Here is a 27309-nt window from a genome sequence, read left to right on the forward strand (position 1 = left end):
TCTTCATAATTAGATTCCAGCTATACATTTTTGGCAGGTTTATCACAGAATTGATGGTGCTTCCTTGTCAGATCATCTTAACCGGGGCGCATCATGATGCGGGATATCCGTTTAACCTGAGTGAGAGATCTCAATGTGATGACTTGACTAACTACCACGGTCATTTTCTCTTGTAATGACTATTTTCAGGGGGATGTTCTGCAACTGTGTAATCATCCTATTCCTTATCAAACTTAATCACCAGCTTAGCATCCACTGGAGACTCTGCCTCCAGCAGCCTCCTATACTTATGCACTTACGTTCTCCTGTAATGAAGGACTCTCCCTGCATGGTCATTCTTGCACATCAGTATGAACTCACAGATTCTTATTTTATGAAATGGGATATAACCCATTCTGAAAATGATGGTTTTAAATTTCATTGTGGTAATGATGGTCCAAGTTCATCTTCTATCTTCTCAGCTCCAGCCCTCCAATCTGCCATTTTCCCTAGGATCCCTGATTTCTTTCATGGGAATGGTCTTCAAAGACCATAATCTGGATCCTAAATCTGTCCATTTATACTGACAAGTCCTGGCTTCTAAATCTTCTCAGCAACAGATAACATATGCACACAGAAACACACACACTCATAGCTGCAGTAAAACTTGTGAAAACCAGAAACCTGTCAGATAGGGAAAATCCAAACATTTCTCACTAACTAGAGAATGATTGAAATGTGCTGACTGCACCCTGTCAAAGGCGAAGGCCTTTCAAAATTAGGAAAAGAACAGGTAGTCTCAAAGAGTTCCAAGTATCACAGGTTTTCCTTTTTGCGGTAGGAAATATGAGTTCACACTGATAGCGCCACTTCCAATGCAGCAAGTACCTTTTCTGTATTTTAAACTCCTGTCTCCAACATCTGGCTCCCACTATCACTATCCTCAAGTTCAAGAACATACAGAACGAAGTTTCAGAACCCACAACTAAAGGTTAGCCTAACTAGAGTAGAACTTGTTGATGATTTTGAATTTTAGATACGTTCCAAGATGTAACTTAATGACTTGATACAGCAGAGTTTGTTGCTCTGAATGGCTTACAGACAGTTGAACTCCCACAAAATGACTGGGAGGGGACAGTGCAAGTGAGCTGCTGTGGTCCATCGAGGGGATTGGACAGATTGTTAATAATGCAAATAAGGTTCCTGGCACCCTTATGGGGATCGGGCCATGCAAGTATGTTTTCTGGCACCCCAATGAGGAGACGGTTAGTGTTGCCAGCCTGCTAGGTTTAAAAAGAGCCATCCAAGAGGCAGAAAGAGACCTCACTACAATCGAGAAAGAAGACTTGGAAATGACCTCTTCCTTTGGCCCCTGAGTCCCTGCACCTAGAACCCCCAAGGCTTAGGGGACCAGAGAGGAAGCTGTCACTGGGAAAGACCGTGAAAGACAGCGACACAGCCCTAGCATGAGGCCGTAGGAACCGGGAGACTGGGTGAGACCGCTGGGGCTTGCCCACCAGATAGCAAAGAGTTGTAACACTTGCCCAAGACTCCTGGCAAGGGCCAAAGGCCAAGGGTGAGAAGAAGCGTCCTGATTAAGGAAATGTGTCCTGGGTTGTTCCTGTTACTTCCAAAAGGATCCCAATTCTGAGTTGTACCCTATCACTTCCCTACTAAACCCCAGAGTGGCAAGTACAGGTTGTCCATTCTCTGTTGTAATGAACCATCGCACTCAGCAGAGATTGTGCTGTGGGGAGAGAGGGCTGGTACCAGAATTTGTAAAAAGGTTGAAGTGGGGGCTATATATGACCTCTACCTCACAGGAATTAGCCTTGAGCGGTTGGTCGTGGTTCTCTTTCTTCTTGTGAAGTTAGAGTAGGTTGTCACCCCCTCACCCCCCACAGCCCCTTCCATCCTCTCACACAGTGTTTCCCCAGATAACCCGTGTAACTCTCACTTCCTTCATGATATAGAACATTTTCATCTTCTGAGAAGGTCCCTTGTGTCTCCTCCCACTCAGTGCCTCCATCCCCAGAGGCAAGCATCATTCCAATAGGTCTGCTTTGTCTACAGACTTCTCATCACTGCCTCATTGTCAACTTGCATTGAGGGAGTACTCAATGTCCATCTGCTACCTTAATACTAAACCTATAAATATATACACATAGATCTATTTCCCCATCATCATATATAAATATATTTACATATGTAAATGCCTGTATTTAGACCTCTATAAATGCCCTTTGCCTCCTAGTTCTTTCCTCTATTTCCATTTACTTTCCTCTTGTCCCACTATCATGTTAAGTCTTCAGTTGAGTTTCAGTAATTCCTCTCCATTACATTGCTCTTGATCAAGCCCTACCAGGCATCCTATACCATCCTCACCATTGATTTTATATCACTTGTTCCTGGGTTTATTAATACCCACTTCCTTTGCCGCTCCTTCCCCTCTCCCATGTCCCCTGGGAACTGTTGGTCCAATTGTTTTCTCCTCCAGATTGTTTATCCAGCCTATCTTGTCTAGATAGACCTGCAGAGATATGGGTATTGGGAAACAGGGCACTAACCCACCCAAGGGGAGGGTATTGTTTATATCTCCCCAAGGAAAGAGGGACCAGACTTCAACCCGGTGCTCCAAGATGTGAATGCAACATACCAGCATGAAACAGGGAACCAGTAGAGAGGTCTGAGGGGCCAGCCCCAATCCCACCTATGTAGACAGCCACCCCTCCCCCCCCAGAAGAATTTAATTCAGAGGACAGCACTGAAGCTACAGCTCAGGGAGAAGTACATGTCTGATCAGAGCACACGGGGGCAAATAAGGGGGGAGGAAGAGAGTGGAGCACATTCTGGCCCACCAAGCCTTGAGGATGATATCCCTGCTCAGAGCAGCTAAAGCACAGAGTACCATATGGCCGGCCCCACTAGGAGACACGACATCCCTCACCGACCCATATCCCTACAGGGACCAACACTGGAGACACAGTGTGGGAATTGCACCCAATCTGACCCCACCACACTGAGGCAAAACACTAATGGGCCTGCAACAGAACAGCAAGGGGAGCAGAGCAAGGAAGTCCCGAGGGAGTACCAAAAATAGACTTTGGGGCCAGGGTGTGGCACCCCATCAGACTCCACTGGAAAACACTCCTAAAAGTCAACAAGCAGACCTTGAACTATTTACAGACTTTTCTTTTTTTTTTGGTCATTGTTTTGTTTTCTTTTGTTGCTTTGTTACTGACATTCATACCCTTTTGCAAACATGAGTGCTCAGAATTTAAGCCCTAATATAGCATCAGCTTGAGTTTGCCCTCTGGACTCGATGGGCATGTGGTTCCTGCACTGTTCTATGTTCCTCATTCCACTTAGGCTTTTGATCCGGCCCCCAAGGCTCTGCGGCCTGGAATGCACTTCCAGGGTAACGCAGTATACCAGGAACCACGTCAGAAGAAGGCCCAGCTCCTCAAGACTTGGCAGTGCTGCCCTGTCTACCCTTGTTTCATGTCTGCATTGCTGGGCCAACTTTGCTCCTCCGTTCCTAAATCTGTTTTCAACCTCAGTTTGGTATCTGTCCCCACCCTTGCTTCCCTTCAGCCACAGCTGATGAGGCTCTTCTCACGAGGGGATCTTGGGACTGTGAGTATGACAGACAGGAAGCACATTAATGTGAAACTGCTCAGCCCACCCCCACAACCCACGCGTGGCTGGGGCTGGAGCGACGGGCGGAGAAAGAGAGAGGGCCCCTTGGTATACTGACGAATAGCTTCAACTCAAAAGGGCTAAGCCTAGTTAGAAATCTATTAAGGTAAGGCCTTCAAATCAGGAAGTCACATCCATATTAATGTTTAGAAACAAGAGCGTTATAATAGCTTATTTTCCAGGCTCCCAAATGAAAAACACAAGAAGGGCTCAATTGTGAGAGCTTCAGTCCAGACTCATTGATATGTAGACCCTCACCTGCACAACCCATCGTGCCCCTGAGGCTCTGATGTTGTGAGCTCCTGACTCATGGCAACTGCATACACCATGGAAAGAAGCACTGCCTGGTCCCGCACCATCTTGATCAGTCCGTTGTGATTCATATGGTTTTCGGAAGGATGGATTGCCAGGCCTTTCTTCCTAGTTCATCTTCATCAAAGAGCTCTGCTAAAACCTATTCAGCATCATAGTAACACACAAACTTCCATTGACAGATGGTTGGGGACTTTGGTGAGGTTCATGGACTGAGGATCAAACCCAGATTTCCCACAGGGAAGGAGAGAATTTCACCATGGAATCTCCAGTGCGTCTCCTTCTGGCTGCTGGCAATACAGTAAACGCAGCCAAATGTTGGCGCTGTGTCTTTTGTGTGTTTAGGGTTCCCTACAAACATCTTGATGGAGGCGAATGTTGGGCATTTTTCTACCTCCCTCCCATCTGCACATGAGCTGCATGTCAGCTAAGCAGGTTGTGTCTGGGTCCGCATTGGGTTGATTCTCCTTCATCATCTTGATGGGGTCTTGTCGCCATTCCATCGAAGCACAAAATGGAATCAACCTAAGAGTGGAATAACAGGCATGGGGGAGCCAGGGCGAGAGGGGCATTTATGGGCAGGGAGCCCACCACTCACCACCTCACCTATGTTATTCTCTTTCTGAGAGTTGCCCCATAGTGGGATCATCATATACTTTGATCGATCTCTTTCTCCTTCTATTAAATTCTCAACTATTTTCTTTAACCCAATAACAAATCAACTCTACGTCTCTTTTCTCTCACCCTCTGTGTACTTCACAGTCTCCTCCAGCATCTCCTCATGGCAAACTCTCTAAGGTATACGAGTCTATCCTCTCTGGCAAGACTGTGAAGACAAACATCAGCAGTCAGGTGGCCGTGGGCTTGGTAGGACTGAATTCCCTCCACTGACAGACCAGATACATTGCAGGTTTGGGTTCCTCTTCTGCAGGTTTTCCAGAGGGAAATGTATGGAGGTTCCACTTGTCGTGGGTCATCCACTACCCCACTAACCCAGTTCAAGCCCTCCCTAGCTCTTCTCTAAATCACTTTAATCACCTGCTGCCTAATGAATTTCCCTGCTCCAGGTTAAAGCTATTTGGCTAGGATCCCAAATTTATGATTAGCTTCCCACTAGAAGCCCTGGTGCTGTGGTGGGTTATGAATTGGACTTCAAACCACAAGATAAGCAGTTCGAACCCACAAGTCACTCTGTAAGAGAAAGAAAAAGTTTTCTGCTCCCTTAAAGATTTACAAAGTAAGAGTGATCTAACTATGGAAATGCATAACATGTGAATGCTATCTCAAGAAAACTCCTCAAAAAATAAACCAAACTTGGCCAATGGTTACTGTGGGTGAAGGAGGAAGAGCTATTGCTTAGGGGGCATTGAGTTCATGTTAATGGTGGTAGAATAATTTGGAAAAGACTATCAATAATGGTTGTACAGCTTGAAGAGTATTATCAATGGTACTGAATTATACATGTAGAAGTTACTGAATGGGAGAATGTTTTGTTGTCTATATTTTTGCCACAATTAGAAAAAAAGTACATGAATAACAATGAGTACAAGGAAGAAGAAAATGGTTCTAGAATTGACTGTGGTGATAATTGTACAAGATTGAATGATTCGATTGTATGACATGTGGCTGAAGTGCTAATAAAACTGGCAAACGTTTATGTATGGTCTCAGAAACCCATAAGGGCAGCTCTATTCCGTCCTTTAGGGTTGCTGTGAGTCAGCATTGACTTGATGAAAGCAGGTTTGGTTTGGGTGAGGGCCACCATGTGACTTCCTTGTCCCTGAGAGACATATGCAGGGACACAATCAAGGAATTGCACTCCATATAAAATCCCACCCACATGAGCAGGAATGGGCACAGGGTGGTGGAGATGCCCCATCTTGATTGGTTGCAGTATCAACTGATACTTCACTTAAATTAAGATCATCTAGGAAGGAGAGTCAGAGTGGAGACCCAAAGCTCATCTGTAGACTATTGTACATTCCCTCACAGAAGGGTCTCAGGGAAGGGACAAGCCAGCCAGGGTGCAGTATAGCACTGATGAAACATACAACTTTCCTCTAGTTCTTTAATGCCCACCTCTCCCCCCATCATGACCCCAGTTCTACCTTACAAACCTGGCTAGACCGGAACATGTACACTAGTACAGATAAGAGCTCTTGACACATGGAATCCAGGACAGATAAACCCCTCAAGAACAGTAATGGGAGTAGTGCTACCATGAGGGGAAAAGTGGGAACTGATCACAATGACTGACATAAACACCTCCCCCCATGCACACACAGGGACAAACAGCAGAAATGTGGGTGAAAGGAGACAGTGGATAGTGTAAGATATGAAAATAATAATAACTTGTAATTTATCAAGGGTTCACGAGGGTGGGAGTGTGTGAGAGGGTGGAAGAGGATCTGACACCAAGGGCTCAAGTAGAAAGAAAATGTTCTGAAAATGATGGTGGCAATGTATGTACAAATGTGCTTGACAAATGGGTGTATGGAATGTCATAAGATCTGTAAAAGGCCCCAATAAAATTATTTATATAAAAAAGACCATGTAGGAACTTAAAAAATGCCTATGTGTAAGCCCCACCCCCTGAACTCTATATTTAGTTGAGATGAAGTTTGGGCAGGTTTTTTCTTTTCTCTGAAATACTCATTCATATAAGTACCAGAAAAGTATGTATAGAAGTCTTACAAGTTGGCCTTTCTGTTCTTTTCTGATATTTAAGATGTCAAAGGGGAGGACACAGCAGCTCCTCCAGTGCAAACTTCTGGAATTCCCTGGGTCTTCTCCTAGGAGCTGTAACCCACTGCATTGCCAACACAGAAGCAAAGCCTCTGTCATCTCTGTGAGGGGAGTCGAGGGCGGTGGAACAGATGGCCCCGCTGCTTCTGTGGGTAGTGTGGTGATTGATGGCCATGGGTGAGCAGGGAAACCCGAGCTTAGAAAGAAGGTCCATCCTGTGGTGGTGAGAACAACAGTGGCAGTGATATCAGAGAAAAGTTACATTTTGAAGCTAATGTGGGGGTCATAGGAAACAGCACAGACAAATGAAAGGATCACTTGTAAAAGAGTGTGCACATTGTGGCCCAGTATGGCATCCAACGCTGGCAGCATTGTACGCTTTTCCATGTCTTTGTAGACACAGTGGACACACCATCAAAAATGATCTGCATGATATCAGAGGGACTCCACAGAATTCAGCTCAGGAGAGTTGCTTAAAGGGAAATTCAACACGGCAGTAACAAAGGAGAAGCATCATTAAGATAAGTAGGCACAAACCCAAAAGGTTTTGAGGGGATGGGAGCTTTTGGCTTACCACAGTGGAGGCCGGCAAGGGCTTGACTTTAGCCCTGCCACTGTCTCTGCCGGAGCCTGAGAGGGGGTTTAATTTCAACACAGCCGCAGTTTGCCACAGCCTTCCTCTGGGCAGGGACTAAACCCTTGCAGCTCCACAGGCAGGAATCTGAGCTCAGCTACATTGTTACTTTTGTTTCCCTCTCTTCTCTATATCCCTCCTCCCCCCACACAGTTTTGGCAGGCTTAGTTTTTAAAAATTTTTCCTCCTCTTTGTCTCTTTCCTGTTCTCTCACACTCCACTGCTGACCTCCAGGTCACTCCCATTAGCCTAGGGCATTTATGCCTGCTCCACACCCAGTTAGGTGAGCTCCATGCTGTGAAGTTAGCCTGAGGCTGGGGAAATCCCTGCCAACCAACACCAGGGGATAGCTGCCCAACTTCTTACGGGGACTTCCTGTCTGTGTGCCTGGGGGCCTAAGGCAACTGGGCCAACTCTCCTCAAGTTCTAAGCTGCTGCAGAAACCTCTGCCCAACCTCCACAACACCAAGTCAGGCAAACTACCTGCCTTCTGGGGCATTCCCCTGAAAGGAAAGCCACAGGAGGATAAAGTAGTAGGTTAATTCCATAGTGAAATTAGCTGTAGGCAGTTCAAAGGACCATTCCTACAAGTCTCCCAGAGAGAACCAGTACTCTTTGACTCCCTGGAAAATGTCACCTCGCTCCTCTAAAACAATGCACTGCAAACAGCCATCAGCCCCAATTACCTCAATGAAAGAATAGGAGAAACAAAAGGCAATGGCAAAAGGTGACCCACACATAACAACATGCATAGAAGCAGACATTGAGCTGCCACAGAAAGAAATTTTCAGAACGCTGCTTGGATTCATACAGGATATGAAGGAAACAATACAGAAAAATAGTGAAATGATAGAGGAGATAAAGGCCATACACCAAAGGGAAATACAGGAGCTTAGGGAGGAGATAACAAAAACCAGTAACAGAAACATGGACCTCGAGAAGTGACTAGAGGAAGCAGAGAACCGCATCAGTGACTTGGATGACAGCCAAGCAGACTTTCACAAACGTGAACAAAAATCTAATAAGATCATCAGAGAAGCTGAACAAAACCTAAGAGCTATGTCTGATGCTATGAAGCGGAACAACATTAGAATTATTGGCTTACTGGAGGAAGACACAACAAAGAAGTCATCTGCAGCAATAGTGAGAGAATTCTTGGAGGAAAGCTTCCCCAGCTTAATGAAGAAAAACAGGCAACCATTCAGGAGGCTGAAATAACACCAGCTAGACTGAATTCCAAGAAGAACTCACCAAGGCACATAATAGTTAAACTACCCAACTTTGAGGAAAAGGAGAAAATCATGATAGCAACAAACAATAACATATAAAGGCTCCCAAATTAAGAATATGCTCAGACCTATCAGCAGAAACTATGAAGAAGAAGAGAGTGGAGTAACATATTCCAAAAATTGAAGGAAAACGTGAACCAAGAATACCCAGCCAAATTATAGATCAAGCTATATGGAGAAGTAAGAGTCTTCCAAGACAAGGAAAAACTCAGAGAATATGTCAGAAGAAACCTAACCCTACAAAAGATCTTTGCCAACCCAGAATGGGCAGAAGAACAACATCCTCCAAGCATAAATAAGAGACCATCACATAGAACAACCTCACCCAGAGGGCAACAAAAAGAAAAGAGACCCCAATATGGCATTGGCTTAAGATTGGAAAGAAGTCAAGAATGATACACACACACACACACACACACACGCACAACACACTAATAAGAAAGGAAAGTAGGAAAGCACCCAACACAAAATGTATAAGATGACATTACAGAGTCTACAGATGGAGATAATAACCCTGAATATCAATGGTCTGAACTCAGGCATTAAAAGACTAGCAGACTGGCTTAGAAAACACAACCCATCAATCTGCTGCCTACAGGAGACACATCTCAAGGCTACAGACAAGAATAGGATGAGAATCAAAGCCTGGAGAAAGGTATATCAAGCAAACAGCAATTTAAAAAAAAGCAGGAGTTGCCGTCCTAATCTCTGATAAAATTGACCTCAAAGTGCAAACCATAAAAAGAGATAAGGAAAAACACTATATAATGCTCAAGGGAATGGTAGACAAAGAACCACTAAGCATTGTAAACATATATTCCCTGAATGAGAGACCCTCTGAATACATCAACCAAACACTCTAAAAGATGAAAAAGAAATCACAGCCTCAACAATTATAGTGGGTGACTTCAATACATGACTCTCTGAGAAAGATAGATCACAGGAAAAGAAACTCAACAAGGAGGCTAGAGATCTAAACACTATAATTAAACAATTTGACCTGATAGATATTTATAGAGCTTTTCATCCAAATACTAAAAAATTCACATTCTTCTCAAGCCCACATAGCATATATTCAAAGGTGGACCCTATGCTGGGGCATAAGGCGAATCTACATAAATTTAAGCACTTTGATATCATACAGACCACTCTCTTTGACCACTGTGCCATAAGGCTGGAAATCAACAAAAGGAAGACGAAGAAAACAAGAGCAAACAATTGAAAGATGAATAACTCTATGCTGCAAAAGGAGTGCATACTGGCACAGATCAGAGATGAAATTAGGAAATTTCTAGAAAACAACGAGAGTGAGCATACAACGTACCCAAACTTATGGGACACAGCAAAGGCAGTTATCAGAGGAAGTTTCATAGCAATACATGCACACCTAAGAAAGGAAGAGAGACTCATGATTGATCTGTTGGGTGGACTGAGAGCTGGCTGCCTACGGTGGCTGCTTTCCCTCAGTCCCAGGAGGGCTATGGCTCTGGGAAAAGAGCCCTAGGAAAATGTGCGCAAGAGGAATAGGAGGTTTCTTCCTAGGGTCAAGGATTAAAGTGTTACAAGTCACCCCTTACCTCAGATATTCCAAAAGTGGGGCCCTTCTCCAGCTGTTTGAAAATGGAAGCGACCTGAAGAGAACCAAAAACATCTGACTTTAAAATAAGAACATTGGAATCAGAATCTTGGCTCCTCACCCTCAATTCTCTTCTTCCTAGCCCTGAATCACAGTACCTTGTAGCTGTGCTGATCACCCCCAACCCCAAATCAAATGTGACTTCTTCCAGCCAAAAACACTCACTGTCATCGAGTTGGTGCTGTCTCATAGAAACTCTCCATGAGTTTCCAAGACTGTATCTGTTTACAGGAGTAGAAGGCCTGGTCTTTCCCCTGAGGAGCTGCTAGTGGTTTCAAACTGCTAACCATGCAGAATGCAGCCCAACAAGTAACGACTATACCACCAGGGCTCCTCTGCCAAAAACAAGGCTCTAGGAATTGATGGAATGCCAGTTGAAATGTTCCAACAAGCTGATGAAGCCCAGGAAGCACTCACTCATCTATGCCAGGAAATTTGGAAGGCACCTACTTGTCCAAATGCCTGGAAGCAATCCATATCTGTACCCATTCCAAAGAAAGGTGACTAACAGAATGTGAAAATTATAGACAATACCACTGATATCACACACAAGTGAAATTTGCTGAAGAGTACACAATAAGGGATGCATTAGTACATTGACAGGGAGCTGCTGGAAATTCAGGCCAGAATCAGAAGAGAATGTGGAACAAAGGATATCATTGGTGAAGTCAGATGTGTCCTAGCTGAGAGCAGAGAATACCACAAAGATATTTACCTGTTTTGTTGGCGATGCAAAAGCATTCAACTTGGTGGATAATAGTCTGTGGATTGTCTTGAGAAGAAGGAGAATTCCAGAACATTTCATTGTGCTCATGTTGAAATTGTACTAGGATCAAAAGGCAGTTGTGCTTACTGAAAGTGAAGAGGACTTGATGCACTTGCTGATGAAGATGAAGTATTATTAAGTATGTATCAAAGATTATAGCTTTCGATACTTTACAGTTTAAAGTAGACTTAATGTAATGAAAACCAAAATCTTCAGAACTGGACCCATAGGTAACACCATAATACACTGAGAAAAGATGGACATTTTCAAAGATTTCCACCTCGAATCCACAACCAATGCTCATGAGCGCAGTAGTCAAGAGACCAAATGACATATTGCATTGGGAAAATCTACTGTGCAAAGGTTTCTTTAAAGTGTTAAAAAGTAAGGATGTTATTTTGAGGACTAAAGTGTGCCTGATCCAAGCTACTGTATTTTCAATGACCTCAAATATGCGAAAGCTGGACATTGAATAAGGAAAACTGAAGAAGAATCGATGAATTTGAATTATGATGTTGACAAAGAAATTAAAACTAGCATAGACTGATCAAAAGACCAAACAAATATTGTCTTGTCTTGTAAGAATTACAGCAAGAATGTTCCTTAGAAGCTAAGACGGGAAGGCTTCTTCTCCCTTACTTTGGCCATGTTGTCAGGAGAGACCAGTCCCTGGAAAAGGACAGCATGCTTGGTAAAATAAAGGGACAGAAAAAGAGTAGGACCTTTGACGAGACAGAATGACATAGCAGCTGCAACAACAGGCTAAAATACAACAACTGTGAGGATGGCGCAGGGCAGGGAAGTGTTTTGTTCTATTGTACAAAGGTTTGCTATGAGTCAGAATCAACTGGATGGCACCTCAACAGTAACAATCAATGGCTGACCAATACCCACCCAACCCATGCACTCCAGTGGGATCTGACTCAAAGACTCCAGAGGGCCGAGTAGAAAAGCTCCCTAGGGTGCATGGACTGTCAATCATTACAGGAGTAAATAGAAGTATCACATCTTTTTCCTTGCAGTTAACACCTCAACACAAAAATCCTGTCACATACATTTCCTGGTTTTAAATCAGATATTCCCTTGTTCCATTCACACAACTGATATGTACATCATGAGCACAATCAAGTGTTCTGGAATTCCATTCTTCTCAAGGTTATCCCTTGATATAGTCAGTAAGGCACAAGTAAACACATTTCTGGTATTCTCTGCTTTGACCCAAGAGCTATCTTACATCAGCAGTGATCGCCCTTGTTCTACGTCCTCTTCTGAATCCAATCTGAACCTCTGGCCCTTCCCTGTCAATGTTCTATTTCAATCGTTGTTGGATAATCTTGAGCAAGATTTTATATCCATCATATTGTTCGGTAGTTGGCGCATTCTGTCACCTTTCTTTGGAATGGGTACAAATATGGATCTCTTCCCGTCAGTTGGCCAGGTCGCTGCCTTCCAGCTTTCCTGGCACAGATGAGTGAGTGCTTCCATTGCTTAATAAGCTTGCTGACACATTTCAATTAGTCTTCCATCAATTCCTGGATCCATGATTTTGACTAATGTTTTCAGTGCAGCTTGAATTTCTTCCTTCAGTACCATTAATTCTTGCTCATATGCTACCTCCTAAAAATTGTTGAATATCAACTTGTTCTTTTGGGGACAGTGACTCAGTGTATTCATTCCATCTTCTTTCAATGCTTCCTGAATCATTCAATATTTTGCCCATGGAATCTTTCAATATTGCAACTCAAGGTTTGAAATTTTGCTGGAGCTTCTTCAGTTTAAGGTATGCTGAGCATGTTCCTTTGGTTTTCTAACTCTAGGTCTGTGCACATTTCAGTGTTTGACTTTGTCTCCTCAAGCTGCCCTTTGAACTTTTCCATTCAGCTCTCTGATTTCATTCTTTCTTCCATTTGCTTTAACTACTCTACAATTAAGAGCAAGTTACAAAGTCTCTTCTGATATCCACTTGGATCTTGTCTTTCTTTCCTCTTTTTTTTTAATGACCTTTTGCTTTCTTCATGAATGATGTCTTGAAATTCTCTCACAGTTCACCAGGTCTTCTGGCATCCGTGTTCAATGCAACAAAGCTGATTTTGAAATTCAGGTGGGATAGATTCAAGGTCATCTTCTGGCTCTTGAGGATATGTTTCAATCTTCTTCACTTTTAATCTGAATGCACATAGGAGCAATTGATGGCCTGTTCCACAGTCAGCCTCTGGCCTGGTTTTAGCGGCTGATATTGAGCTTCTCCAGCATCTCTTCCTACAGATGTAGTCAATTTTATTTCTGTGTATTCCATCTGGAGATGCAACTATTGTTAAAATTCCATCTGGAGATATCCATGTGTATAATAACCTTTTGTGTTGTTGAAAAATAGTATTTGCTATGTACAAGTCATTGGTCTTACAAAATGCTATTATGTGATCTCCAGTGAGTTAGTCCAGGTTGACTAGAGAAACAAATTCAGAGACCCTCATGTGTGTGTAAGAGAGAGCTTTATATCAAAGAGTAACTGTATATTAAGAAAACATCCCAGCCCAGTCCAGATCAAGTCCTATAATGCCAATATTAGCTCACGAATTCTTCTTCAGACTCACATAGTGCATGCAATGACACAAAATGTGGGAAGACCACAGGCCAGTGGGTGCAATATCTTATGGGTACAGTGGCAGTGGAAGCATCTCAGCACTGGCGCAGGTCTCCACATGGCTCCTCCAGCTTTCTGAACGTGCCTTCTCAACAGCAAGGGGAAGTAGAGAGAGAGAGTGTGGCCCTCCTCTAGGAAGAGAGGAAGTTCACAGAATCCTCATGAGAAGGTCACACCCAAAAGGAGGCATCATCATGCTGTGACCTGATTGATGGGCTAGACTCCACCCCTTCACTTTTAATATCCTCAAGTTGACACGAGATTATGTAATTGCCACAATTTCATTTCTATGACCGAGTCCATATTTTCCAACTACTGTTCTTTCTTTGTTACCAACTTTTGCATTCCAAACACCAATAATTATCAATGTATTTTGATCACATATTTGATGAATTTTTTACTTAAGTTGTTGGTAGAATTCTTCAATTTCTTCATCACTAAATTTTATGATCGGTGCGTAAATTTTAACAATAGCTGTATTGATTGGATTTCTTTGAAGTTGTATGTGGGAAACTGTGAACTGGGAAGTTAGTGTATGCTGACAACTTATTCTCATATTTAAGAAGCCTGGGAGGCCAGGGTTCTGGGTGAAGAGAGGTCTTCACACTTGTAAGTTAGAGATGAGTCCCAATCACATTCTCATAATAAATATTAATCCCCACAATATCCTCCCATTATAGTGCTACCTTAAAATTACCTCTTAGAAGCACGCACATGGCTGATTGCTATCTGGCCGGCAGCTTTATCTATAGGAACAGACATGTTGCAATTACTCTCCCTGTTTAGGAGACAGTCACTCCCCATTACCTGTCCCCAATACTGATATTAGGTTACTCCTCCAATGGACTCAGAGACCTCTAAGGTTAAGGCACTTCCCACTTTGTTATGTATGTGGTTACCTGTAATTAGGGGGCTTGCATGCCTGAGACTTTGTAAGTTGATGTAAGAATACATTTTGTCTCTCTCCTTCCTGGACCTGGTTCCTGATACCATGGAGGTGAGTACCCCAAAACTTTTGTCTGCCTCTTAATTTCTTCCCTTCAATTGCACAATGGTCCCTTAGGCCCCATCCGGATGTGGGGCTGGACCCCACAGTTACATAGCTATAATCCGATATCACTGACAGCATTGTACTTCATGATTGATTTTGCAATGTCCTTTTTGACAATGAATGCCATGGCATCCCTCTTGATTGGCCTATTCCCAGAATAGTAAGCCATAGGATTTTCTAATTCAAAATGCCTAATACCAGTCTAATTCAGCTAACTAATGCCTAGCATATAGATCTCCATGTGTTCCATTTCACTTTGACCATGCCCACTTTTCCTAGATTCGTACTCCGCACACTCCAAGTTCCAATCATTACTAGATGTTTGCGGCTGTTTCTTCTGACCTTGAATTTTGCCCCATCAGCAAATGAAGATGCCGAAATTTCCACTCCCACCACACTCTCCTTACCATGGTCCCGCCCACTTACCTCTGAGAAAGCAGCTCCTCCTGTCACATTTGAAGTGCCCCCTGATCAGAAGAGCCCATCCCTGGGCACATCCTGACAAGGTTCTGCTCCCATTCTGTGGTAGTTACATAATCTGTTGTCAACTTGAGACTATTAAGAGTGAAGGGGTGGAGTTTAGCCTGTCAACCAGGTTGTGGCTTGACGACCTCATTTGGAGGCACTAAGGAGATAAATAGTTCGCTAGAGGTGGGGCGCACACTCTCCCTGCAAGACATTCCTATGGACAAGTCATATGGCACTACAATGATGGAGCCAGACTCCTGGAGTTGGAGGAGCTACGTGGAGACCCCCACCAGCACTGAGATGCTTCCACCACCACTGGATCCACAAGACATTCCACCCACTGGGCTATGATCTTTCTGCATTCACCATCATTGCATGTGCCACGTGAGTCTGAAGAGGAATTTACAGATTGGTATTGGACCTATGAGCTAAAATCAGACTATGGACTTGATCTGGACTGGGTTGAGATGTTTATCTTAATACACAATTATCTTTATATAAAGAAAGCTCTTTCTTATAAACATATATGAGTGTCAATGAATTTGTTTCTCTAGTCAACCCGGACTAACACACATCCATTAGGGCTTCCCTTACGTGCGATGTTTTGAAACTATGCACAAGGTTTTCAGCATATATGTCCTCCAAAGTGGGCAGCTGAGCCCTTCCCTAGCAGGAGAGAATGTGAGAGTAAGCATCTCTCAGAGTAGTTCTCAATATTCTACTCTTGGTCTGAGATGGAGTGTAGGATTGAAAAGCAGACACAAGGGACTGAGGAGGTGGTGAAAGTTCTCCAATAAAGCAGAGAAAGTGAGGGGGGAAGATGAGTGTGTGTGTGTGGGGGGGGGGGTCCTGGGTCAAAGGTCTCTGGCCCTTGGACAAAGACAGACAACCCTGAATTTAACAGCTTATTTTTAAAAAACATTTTATTAGGGGCTCATACAACTCTTATCATAATCCATTCACATACATACATCAATTGTATAAAGCACATCTGTACATTCTTTGCCCTAATCATTTTCTTTTTTTTCTTTTCTTTTTTTACATTTTATTAGAGGCTCATACAACTTTTATCACAATCCATACATATACATACATCAATTGTATAAAGCATATCCGTACATTCTTTTCCCTAATTACTCTCAAAGCATTTGCTCTCCACTGAAGCCCTCTGCATCAGGTCCTCTTTTTTTCCCCTCCCTCCCCGCTCCCCCCTTAACAGCTTATTGTACTTAAATGCTTTCATGCACTCCGATCCTTCAAGAAGCAGGGACAGCTAATGAGGCGCAGGTCCCTCTCTGGAAAAGGAGACATCTGGTTCCATTTATGACTCCACCAAGACTTGCCAGATGTTTTTTGAGCAGCGTCAGCCTGCTGCTCTGAGCCCCAGGTTTCTTGTCCAGAGGTGTCATCGGTCCCCTTGGAATGAAGGGGTTTCTCAGTTTGGCTGAGAAATTGGCTGTTACCATGGGACAGGCCAGGAAGCCTTTTCATTTGGAGGAGATGTGTGCTGCAGCCTGGTTTATCCAGCTTGGCCGTTCCCTTCTTTCTCACTTCCTGGACACACACACAGAGTGTGTTGGTGGTCCTAGAGGCAGTGGAGGAATTTCCTCTGCGACAGCTCTTCTGAAATGTGCCACCAGAGTAAAGGTGGCATCAATCCTGAAGACACTTCAGGGCATGGCCCTGCGGTCACCATTGGAGCAGAGCAGTAGATGAACCCACTGCTTCTTTAGCCAGGGCTGAGCCTAGTTTGGGTAGTCCTAAGGTTTGCTCATGTAAAGTCACTCATTTCGGCAAATCCACATTGTTGAACCTTTTTACTGGGGTCCAGTGAAGCTACAGAAAAGGGCGTTCATCTTAAATGACAAGGTTGATGAACTGCTGCAAAATGAGGATGTGAATTGCCTGTGTAGCCAGGATCCAGGTCAAGTAGCAGCATCTGAGCTGCCCTCTAATGCCTCTCCCTGCGGCTACTCCTCCTGCAGGGAGGAGTCAGTCACTAACCTGACTTCCAGCACCTTATATTAATGTGTCCTAGTTTTGAACTTCCTATGGATTCACATTATGCACAGGTCTAGTTCATTCATTCTTCTGGCTGTCTGGCATCCCGTCATGGAAATACCCAATAATTATTTTCCGTTTGGAGTTGCTTTCAGTTTGCGTCTAATACAAATTCTACTATCATGAGCAGTTTTTCACAGGCCTTTTGGGGCTTGTGCATGTATATTTGCGTTGGATCCCTCCTTCAAAGTGAAACTGCTGGTCACAATGTGTGCGTGTCAGGTGCTGTCCAGTCAGTTCCGACTCACAGCGACCCCATGTAGAACAGAACTAAAGTGACAAGTCCATTGCATCAGCGACGGTGCAAAAGTATGCATCCACTCAGCTATCATGGACCCTCGAGCCAGCAGTGACTGAGAGTTGAGAATGTGTTTTCTAGGTGGGGAAAAGCACAGAACCAAATTCAGGCCTGGGGTTTCTGGCCCACTCCCAAGCTCAGATTACAGGTTGCTCTCTCTATTTCCTCACCATTGCATTGCAAGTGATGAGCGCCTGCACCGTTTCCTGAGGTAGGATGGGCGAGCCCTCTGCAAAGCCTGAGCCTGAAATGAAAGCTGATATTAAAATGAAAGCAGAGCCTGGTATGTTTGAATTATTAATGAGAACTAAAGAAGACCTTGTTTACCTGAACTATCAAATTCCAATTAAGAATCTAGAGAGCAGGTGCTCTGTAAAGTGATGTATTCTCAGAGGGGTCTGCAGGATGAGTGGGCTTCAAAACATTTGCGGAAAATACAATGAAAAGATAACAGACTTCTTCCACGGACTTTTTGCAACTCTCTTGGTTTCTTAACTTTTATAGAGGAGGAAATACTGAGGAGACGAGCCAGTCAGGGTGCAGTGTGGCAACGATGAAACATAAAACTTTCCTCTAGTTGCTAAATGCTCCCTCCCCGCCCCCACTATCATGATCCCAGTTCTATCAAACCCAGACATAGTGAGCAGACCTCCAAGCTTGTCATCTTCTCTCGCCAGAAGATTCCTCGACCGCCTGGAGCCTGAGGGATCCTCCAGTCCCATCTCTCCATCACCAAAGGCCCCAACCTCCGCCTTGCTCCAGCATCAGCCTGAGTTGTCCTGAAGCAGTTTGGTTTAATCCTGCCTGGCTGGACCAGCTGTAATGCAGCAGAAAAGCCAAAGACCAAAACCATTCCACATCTCCTCACGTTCTTGAATGCTGGTCACGGAGTGCAGCTAGAAGTTCGCAGATGTTTATTCTACCAAAGGCCATGCTAAACTAAGTCAGAGGCTGTAAAAATTAGGATTCATGTGGAAGTCCTGTCAAAGTCTCTTCCATCCTGTTGGTCCCCATCAAGAAGCATGAAAATCCAGTAGGTGGACTTTGGGGCCAAGGCATGGTACCTCAACAGACTGGACTGGAAAACACTCCTAAAGGTCAACAAACAGTCCTTGAACTAACTACAAGCTTTTCTTTCTTGTTGTGTTTTGTTTTATGTCATTGGTTTGTTGTTGTTATTGTTTTGTTGTATATTGTTACTTGGTTTTGCTCTGTCTTGTTTTTGTTCATGTTATTATCTCCACAGGTCTGTCTAAATAAGATAGGCTAGATGAACAATCTGGAGGAGAAAACAATGGGACCTACAGTTCCAGGGGGACTTGGGAGAGGGTGAAGTGGGAGGAAAGGTAGTGGTGTTAACAAACCCAGGGACAAGGGAAGAACAAGTTTTCCAAATCAGTGGTCAGGAGGGTATAGGAGGCCTGGTAGGGCGTGATGAAGAGTAATATAACCAAGAGGAATTACTGAAACCCAAATGAAGACTGATCATGATAGTGGGACAAGAGGAAAGTCAAAGGAAATAGAGGAAAGAGCTAGGAGGCAAAGGGCATTTATAGAGGTCTAAATAAAGGCATATACATATGCAAATCTATTTATATAAGAGGATGGGGAAATAGATCTATGTGCATATATTAATAGGTTTGGTATTAAGGTAGCAGAAATACATTGGGCCTCCACTCAAGTACTCCCTCAATGCAAGAATACTTTCTTCTATTAAATTGGCATTCTATAATGCTCACCTTTCCGACACAATCGCTAAAGACAAATGGGTGCATAAGCAAATGTGGCAAAGAAAGCTGATGGTGCCCGGCTATCAAAAGATATACGTCTGGGGTCTTAAAGGCTTTAAGGTAAACAAGCAGCCAACTAGCTCGGAAGCAACAAAGCCCACATGGAAGAAGCACACCAGCCTGTGCGATCACGAGTTGTCGAAGGGATCAGGTATGAGGCATCATCAGAACAAAAAATCATATCAGTTAATGAAGAGGAGAGTGCGGAGTGGAGACCCAAAGCCCATTTGTAGACCACTGGACATCCCCTTACAGAAGTGTCTTGGGGAGGAGACGAGCCAGTTAGGATGCGATGTAGCAATGATGAAACATACAACTTTCCTCTAATTCCTAAATGCTTCCTCGCCCCCACTATCATGATCCCAATTCTACCTTACAAATCTGGCTAGGCCAGAGGATGTACACTGGTACAGATAGGAACTGGAAACACGGGAAATCCAGGGTGGGTGATCCCTTTAGGACCAGTGGTGTGAGTGGTGATACTGGGAGGGTGGAGGGAGGGTGGGTTGGAAAGGGAGAACCAATTACAAGGCTCTACATGTGACCTCCTCCCTGGGGGATGGACAACAGAGAAGGGGGTGAGGGGAGATGTCGGACAGGGAAAAAGATGACAAAATAATAACTTATAAATTATCAAGGATTCATGAGGGAGGGGGAGCGGGGAGGGAGGGGAAAATGAGGAACTGATGCCAGGGGCTTAGGGGCAAATGTTTTGAGAATGATGAGGGCAAAGAATGTACAGATGCGCTTTACATAATTGATGTATGTATGGATTGTGATAAGAGTTGTATGAGCCCCTGACCAAATGATTAAAAAGAGAAGACGAACCAGTGGGAAGCAGTGCCCTCTTCTGGTAACTGATACACCTGCACGGCGGTGGCTAAAGTGGACTGGTTGCCAGCTCTGGCTTTGACGGGTTTCTCATCTGGAGCCAAATTCACCGTGGGCTAAGTAACTCCTCTCCTAAAAAGATAATCAATCCCCACCCCAACCCCATTTTATCTCGGTGACATCTTATTGAAATGAAGGTAAAGGGACAAGAGGTGTAGCAGTTGACCTTCTGAGCTCTGGCCTCAGCCCCACCCTGCTTGTGAACTTCATGAGCAAGTTGCTGAATCATATTTAATCTTGGTTTCTTAACTTTTATAGAGGAGGAAATACTGAGGAGACGAGCCAGTCAGGGTGCAGTGTGGCAACGATGAAACATAAAACTTTCCTCTAGTTGCTAAATGCTCCCTCCCCGCCCCCACTATCATGATCCCAATTCTACCTTACAAATCCGGCTAGACCAGAGGATGTACACTGGTACAGATAGGAACTGGAAATCCAGGGAATCCAGGGCAGATGATCCCTTCAGGACCAGTGGTGACAGTGACTATTCTGGGAGCGTGGAGGGAGGGTGGGGTGGAAAGGGGGAACTGATTATAGGGATCTACATATAACCTCCTCCCTGGGGGGTGGACAACACAAAAGTGGGTGAAGGGAGACGCCGGACAGTGTGATATATGAAAAAATAATAATTTATAAATTATCAAGGATTCATGAGGGACGAGGGAGTGGGGAGGGAGGGGGAAAATGATGCCAGGGGCTTAAGTGGAGAGCAAATGTTTTGAGAACGATAAGGACAACGAGTGTACAAATGTGCTTTACACAATTGATGTATGTATGGCTTGTGATAAGAGTTGTATGAGCCCCTAATAAAATGATTTTTTTAAAAAGGAGGAAATGCTGATGCTTACTTACTAAGATCACATCAGAAAACATGTGCTCAGAATCATGTAGTTAGTATGACTTTAGAGTTTGAGGGTACATGGAAGATTACTAGATTACCAGTGCGACTGGATTACTTTTTCCCCCTCACACTTTCCAAAAACTTTCCTGTACAGGCCATCTTTGATGTTCATCATAGCTTGTTCTGGAAATATTATAAAACTATTTTTTTTGCAAAGGAGTACAATCAAGATTGAAAGTTGAGCTATGAGACAAGGATTTAGGTAAGACTAGCATTATGTCACAAAACCCGCGTTCAGTGACTCTTGATAGTAATTTAAAATCGAAAAATAGCCACAATAAATTCTTTTTTAAAAAAGAAAGAACATCTCCACCCCCAGCCAGTCCTGGGACTTTGGGGCTCTGCTCAAGGGGCTTTGGGACACGGGGTTACAATGAATGGTGTGACCCTTTGCTGGGCATGCCTACACAGTAGGGTACGCTGGGCCCCTCTAGGGCTTCCTGTGGGACTCCAATAAATTTCCTCCCTTTTGCTTAAAAAAAAAAAGAAGAAAGGAAGGAAGGAAGAAACCTTTTTAATTTGCTTATTCAGTAGAGATTACTAGAGAATACTTGATAATCTAGTATCATGTGGGAATGGACCCACTTGCCCACTTGGCTAACTTATTTTTTATGCCAATATCCTTGTACAAACTTGAAATGCTTCACAGAGGGTTTTTTTTTTTTTAAGTTAAGCACAATGTAACTTTTAATGATAGATTTCATTAGTAGTTTTCTTTGCTTCCTTGCAATCTGGAAGGACTTCTTCCAAGATGACTTGGCCAGAATCTATTTTTAACAGTAAACAACTAGTGATCTAAGTAAAGGGACTCTGTAAATTGGTATTTTCTTTTTAAAAATATTTTTACAGGGGAGGGGGAAGAAAAAATTATTTTACATTTGCCTTTTTCGTTTAGTAATTCATAAAACTCAATAGCAGATGATACTCCCTGATAAGCTTCGTTACTCATTAACCCTCGTGATCTGCAGATGCCACAGCCTTGCTTGCTGAAAGTGAAGCGGACGTGAAGCACTTACTGGTAAGGATCAGAGATTGACTTTTCTGGAGAAATTGTGTAGAGGCATTCAGAATGGTTCAGCGTCTTACCTCCCAGCGGAGGCTGTCCTACAATACAGCCTCAAACAAAACTAGGCTGTCCGGAACCCCTGGTAATAGAAGTGTTTACCTTAATACAAACAAGGTTGGTAAAGCACCCAAACCTGTATGTGCTGTATGCCCAGGCAAGGACCTCGCGGGGTCCGTGCCGTGTGACCTCCAGCTCTCATGAGGTTGTCCACAACCAACCAAACCTGTCAGCAGCAGGCCCTGTGGTGGTTCTATGTGCGCTGTGCCGCCAGGACAGAATCAAGCACTCTGCTTATTGAGGAAGGGGACAAGGGAAGGCACAAGCACAGAGTCTGGAGGCTAAATAGTTACAAATGAAGCTCTTTTGAATAACAAGCAAATCAAGGGGGGGGGGGGAGTGAACCATGGGAGATTGTAACCTTCAGCTGAATTACACAACAGCATAAAACTAAAATCCTCACAATTGGACCAGTAAGCAACATCACGATAAACAAAGAAAAGATGGAAGTGGACAGAGATTCAGTTTTATTTGGATCTCGAATTAATGCTCATAGAAGCAGAAGTCAAAAAGGCTAAGGATAGATTGCCGGGAGCAAATCTGCTGCAAACGACTTCTTGAAAATGGAAGATGGCACTTGGAAGGTTATGGTGCATCTGACCCAAGTCCTGGTCTTTTTTGTTGCTTCAGGAGCAATCATGGCTGACTTCACCTCCTGTACTTTGGACAAGTTATCAGGAAGGCCCAGGTCCTGGAGAAGGACATTATGCTCGGTGCAAGGTCAGCAGAAAAGAAGAAACCCTTCATTGAGATGGATTGACACAGTGGTGTAGCAATGGGCTCGAATGTAACATTTGTAAGGATGACATGAAACCAGACAGTGTTTCATTCTGTTGAACAATAGGGTCGTTATGCATTAGAACTGATTAGACTGGACCTAACAACAACAAGGTTTATGACAGCAAAACAAAAAAACCCAGAGCCAAGCAAGAAGGGAGGGAGGAAAAAGCATCAAAGCTCTTAGAGAGACTCAGTATGTGTCTGTATCCTTCCCTATCATCGAAACACTGTCTCTCCCTAATAGTTAGCTCCAAGGACTTGTGTGGAATGTCTCTGCTCATAAAGGCCCATTCAAATCTCAAGGTCCAAGACTTTTACTGAAGGCTGGTCACATAGGTAAGTGAGATGTAATCATTAAAAGATAGCCCTTCCAGCCAGTGGTGGGATTCAAATAATTTAATCACCAGTTCACTGCCCTAATGACTGTTTTAAGTATATAAAAGATATACCAAAAGGTATATCATACAGTAAATGCTTAAATAAGAACAATAAAAGAGGTACATGTAATGAGATTTCCCTCAATGCCACCCCCTCCCCCAGAAGAATGCACTTCAGAGGAGATACAGGAGCTATAGCTTGGGGAGAGGGGCAGGTCAGAGGAGAGCACGCAGGAGAAACAAAAAGGGATGGAGAGAGAGGAGAGGACATCCTGGCTCACCAAGCCCCGAGGATGATATTCCTGCTCTGTGCAGAAAGGACCATGAGGCTGGCCCCTCCACAAAAGATGATGTCCCTCACTGAACCATAGCTCTACAGGGGACCGCTGGAGACCCAGTGCAGGAATAGGGCACAGTCTGACCCCATCATGCTGGGGCAAAACACTAAGGACATGCAACACAGCAGCAAGGGGAGCAGAGTGATGAAATCCTGGGGGATACCAAAAATAGACTTTGTAGGCAGAGTGTGCCACCCCATCAACCTCGACTGGAAAACGTTCGCAAAGGCCAACAAACAGACCTTGAACTATTTATAGGCTCTTCCATTTTTGTCAGTGGCTTTCTTTTTGTTATTGTTATTTTGTTTGGGGTTTTTTTTTGGGGGGGTTGGTTGTTGTTGTTTTATTTGGCTTTGCCTGGTTTTTGCACTTATTTATGTATCTGCCTGCCTATCTAGATAAGGTAGGCAGGATAAATAAGTCGGAGATGAAAAGAAGGGAACCAAAGGTTCCAGGGGGATACAGGAGAAGGGGAGGCAGGAGAAGGGGAGGCAGGAGAAGGGGATACAGGAGAAGGGGAGGCAGGAGAAGGGGATACAGGAGAAGGGGAGGCAGGAGAAAGGTGGAACCAACCCAGGGACAAGGGAACAAGTGAACAATGGAAAGAAGGGAATGAAGGCCGAACATGACGGTGGAGCAAGAGGAAAGTAAAAGGAAATAGAGGAAAGAACCAGGAGGCAAAGGACATGTAGCGAAGAAAGCTGACGGTGCCCGGCTATCAAAAGATGTAGTGTCTGGGGGTCTTAAAAGATTGAAGATACACAAGCGGCTATCTAGCGCAGAAGCAACAAAGTCCACATGGAAAAAGCACACCAGCCTGTGTGATCATGAGGTGTCGATGGGATCAGGTATCAGTCATCTAAAACCCAGAACAAAATCATACCCAATGTGAATGGAGGGGCGGGGCATGGAGTGGAGACCCAATGCCCATCTATAGACAATTGGACATCCCCTCACAGAGGGGTCACAGGGAAGAGATGGGCCCATCAGAGTGCAGTATAGCACCGATGAAACACACAACTTTCCTCTAGTTCTTTGGTGCTTCCTTCTCCCCACTATCATGACCTCAATTCTACCTTACAAATCAGATTAGATCAGAACATGCACACTGCTACAGATAAGAGCACTCAGCATAGGGAATCCAGGATAGATAAATTCCTCAGGACCAACATTGAGAGTAGAGATACCAGAAGGATTGGGGAAGGATGAGGGGAGAAAGGGGGAATGGATCACAAGGATAAATCTAGAACCCACTCTCAGGGGGACAAATAACAGAAAAGTGGAAGAAAATGATACAGATATAATGTAAAGACTTTTAAGTAGAAATACAATAATTCTTCATTTAAAGTTGAAAAAATGTGCTTGACACACAAGATGAATGTATGGATTGTGATAAGAGATGTAAGAGCCTCCAATAAAGAATAAATAGATTGTGTTATTAAAAATTCTTAAGTATTAATGAAAATATTAAATAATATCTGACAAAAAAACCCAGTTGTTTAAGGTGCTTCCATATTGCTTCTTGATTGGTGTCCCCACTTGAAATATTCTTCACTTTTGGCTGAGCATCATGGACTGCGTGATTTACCCTTCACCCTGGGAGGAGGCTCCCATTCCTTTAGAGATAGGCCAATTAGATCATCATCATCATGTTTGACAGATTGGAGACAGGTGACTTCTCTTCTCTGAACCTATTATGTTCATCCTTGAAAATACCCCCATTGGCTTCTGCTAAACGTTCAGCAATGGTCCTGACAATATTTTTAGCTCTTTGAATCCTTTCAGGAATTGCAGAATTCCCTCATAATATCTCATGGGAATCAGGATGCGCTAACACAGAGCTTCAATAAGTGACAGTGTGTCCCCCTCTGGTTGTTTGGCACTTTTATTCTTGACATTCCATGTTTGTTGACTGAAGTACCAAATGCAAGGGATAAAATGGTAGGATGCCATCAAAAGTATGATGAGTTTTATGACATGAATAATGATCACAAGCATAGCTCCATGTAATAGTTTATCCCTATGGACAGAATGAACATTACTGTGGGCACTGTCTTTTTCCTGAGGAGCAGTTGGGGGGGTCCAAGTCCATGATCTTGGGAATAGCAGCCCACTGGGTAACCACTGGGCCGGCAGGCCTCCTGATCTTTGGAACACGGACTAATGAATACACTGTTGGTAGATCAACGTTAAATGCAGATTTGTGATTTCCACAACTGCTCACCTTAGAGAGAACCCTCATGGCAGGTACCATTTTAATGACCGGTTCACTGAACCTAACAAAAAAATGCATATCCGTTCTGATGAACCAGTGCGGCCTGACTGAAACCCACCACTGGTTCCAGTCACTTGAATCCTGTCTTGGAAGAAGCACAGACAGAGTGCTCCTTAGAGGCAAGGATGGTGAGCCTCCAGCTCACGTACTTTGGACATGTGGTCAGGAGAGACCAGCCCTTAGAGAAGGACATCGTGCTTCATAAAGTAGAGGGGCAGCGGAACAAGGGAAGCTCTTGGACAAAAGGGTTTGACACCGTGGCTACATGGATGGGCTCAAACCCACGGTTACCCTGAGTCAGCACCTAACAACATTCACAAGGCACAGTTCCTCACGTGATGTACTACAATCCTGGACTCAATGCCTGAGGCTAGAAGCCCATTTTGGAGACCGTTCTCTAGATACTGATGGACAGGATTCTCACTGCCCTGGAGTCGATGCTGACTCGTAGCGACCCCCTGTGGGTTTCTGAGACTGTAACTGTTTATGGGAGTAGAACACCCAGTCTTTCTCCCATGGAGCTGCTGGTGGTTTTGAACTGCGGACTATGCAGCTCACAGCCCAACTCATAACCACTACTCTACCAGGACTCTGTATGGAGCAAGATTGGGGTGGGATTAAGACCTGACTTTAGTGGAGAGTGTGAACAAGTCACACCCTCTTCCTTGAGTTCTCTAAACGCTCCCTTAGTGCTGTTTCTGTTGTTAGGTGCCCTCTGGTTGGTTCTGACTCAAAGGGACCTAATGACACCCCTTGTTCCACACCTTCTTCTGAATCCAGCCTGAGTCTCTGGCAGCTTCCTAGTCGATGTACTGCTGGACGGCTCTTGGCAAAATTTTGCTTGCGAGTGCTATCAATGATAAAATACCAGCCTCAACTGCCACTGAGTCTATTCCAACTCATAGTGATCCTATAGGACAGGGTAGACCTGCCCATTTGAGTTTCTGAGACTGAAATCCTTGACGATAGTAGGAAGCCTCCTTTTTCACACTAGGAGAACTCCTATGGTTTTGAACCGCTGACCCTTCAGTCAGCAGTCTAATGTGTAATCCACAAGGGCTCCTGACATCCATGCTATTGTTCTATAATTTGTACATTCTGTTGAGTCACCTGTCTTTGGAATACTCAAAAACTCAAACTCACGGCCATTGAATCTATTCAGACTTACAGAGCCCTTATAAAACAGAACAGAACTCCCCAGGGAGTTTCCAAGACTCCTTTTGGGAGTAGAAAGCCTTGTCTTTATCCTGAG

This window comes from Tenrec ecaudatus, chromosome 14, assembly GCF_050624435.1.
Source record: "Tenrec ecaudatus isolate mTenEca1 chromosome 14, mTenEca1.hap1, whole genome shotgun sequence".
Classification (NCBI taxonomy): domain Eukaryota; kingdom Metazoa; phylum Chordata; class Mammalia; order Afrosoricida; family Tenrecidae; genus Tenrec; species Tenrec ecaudatus.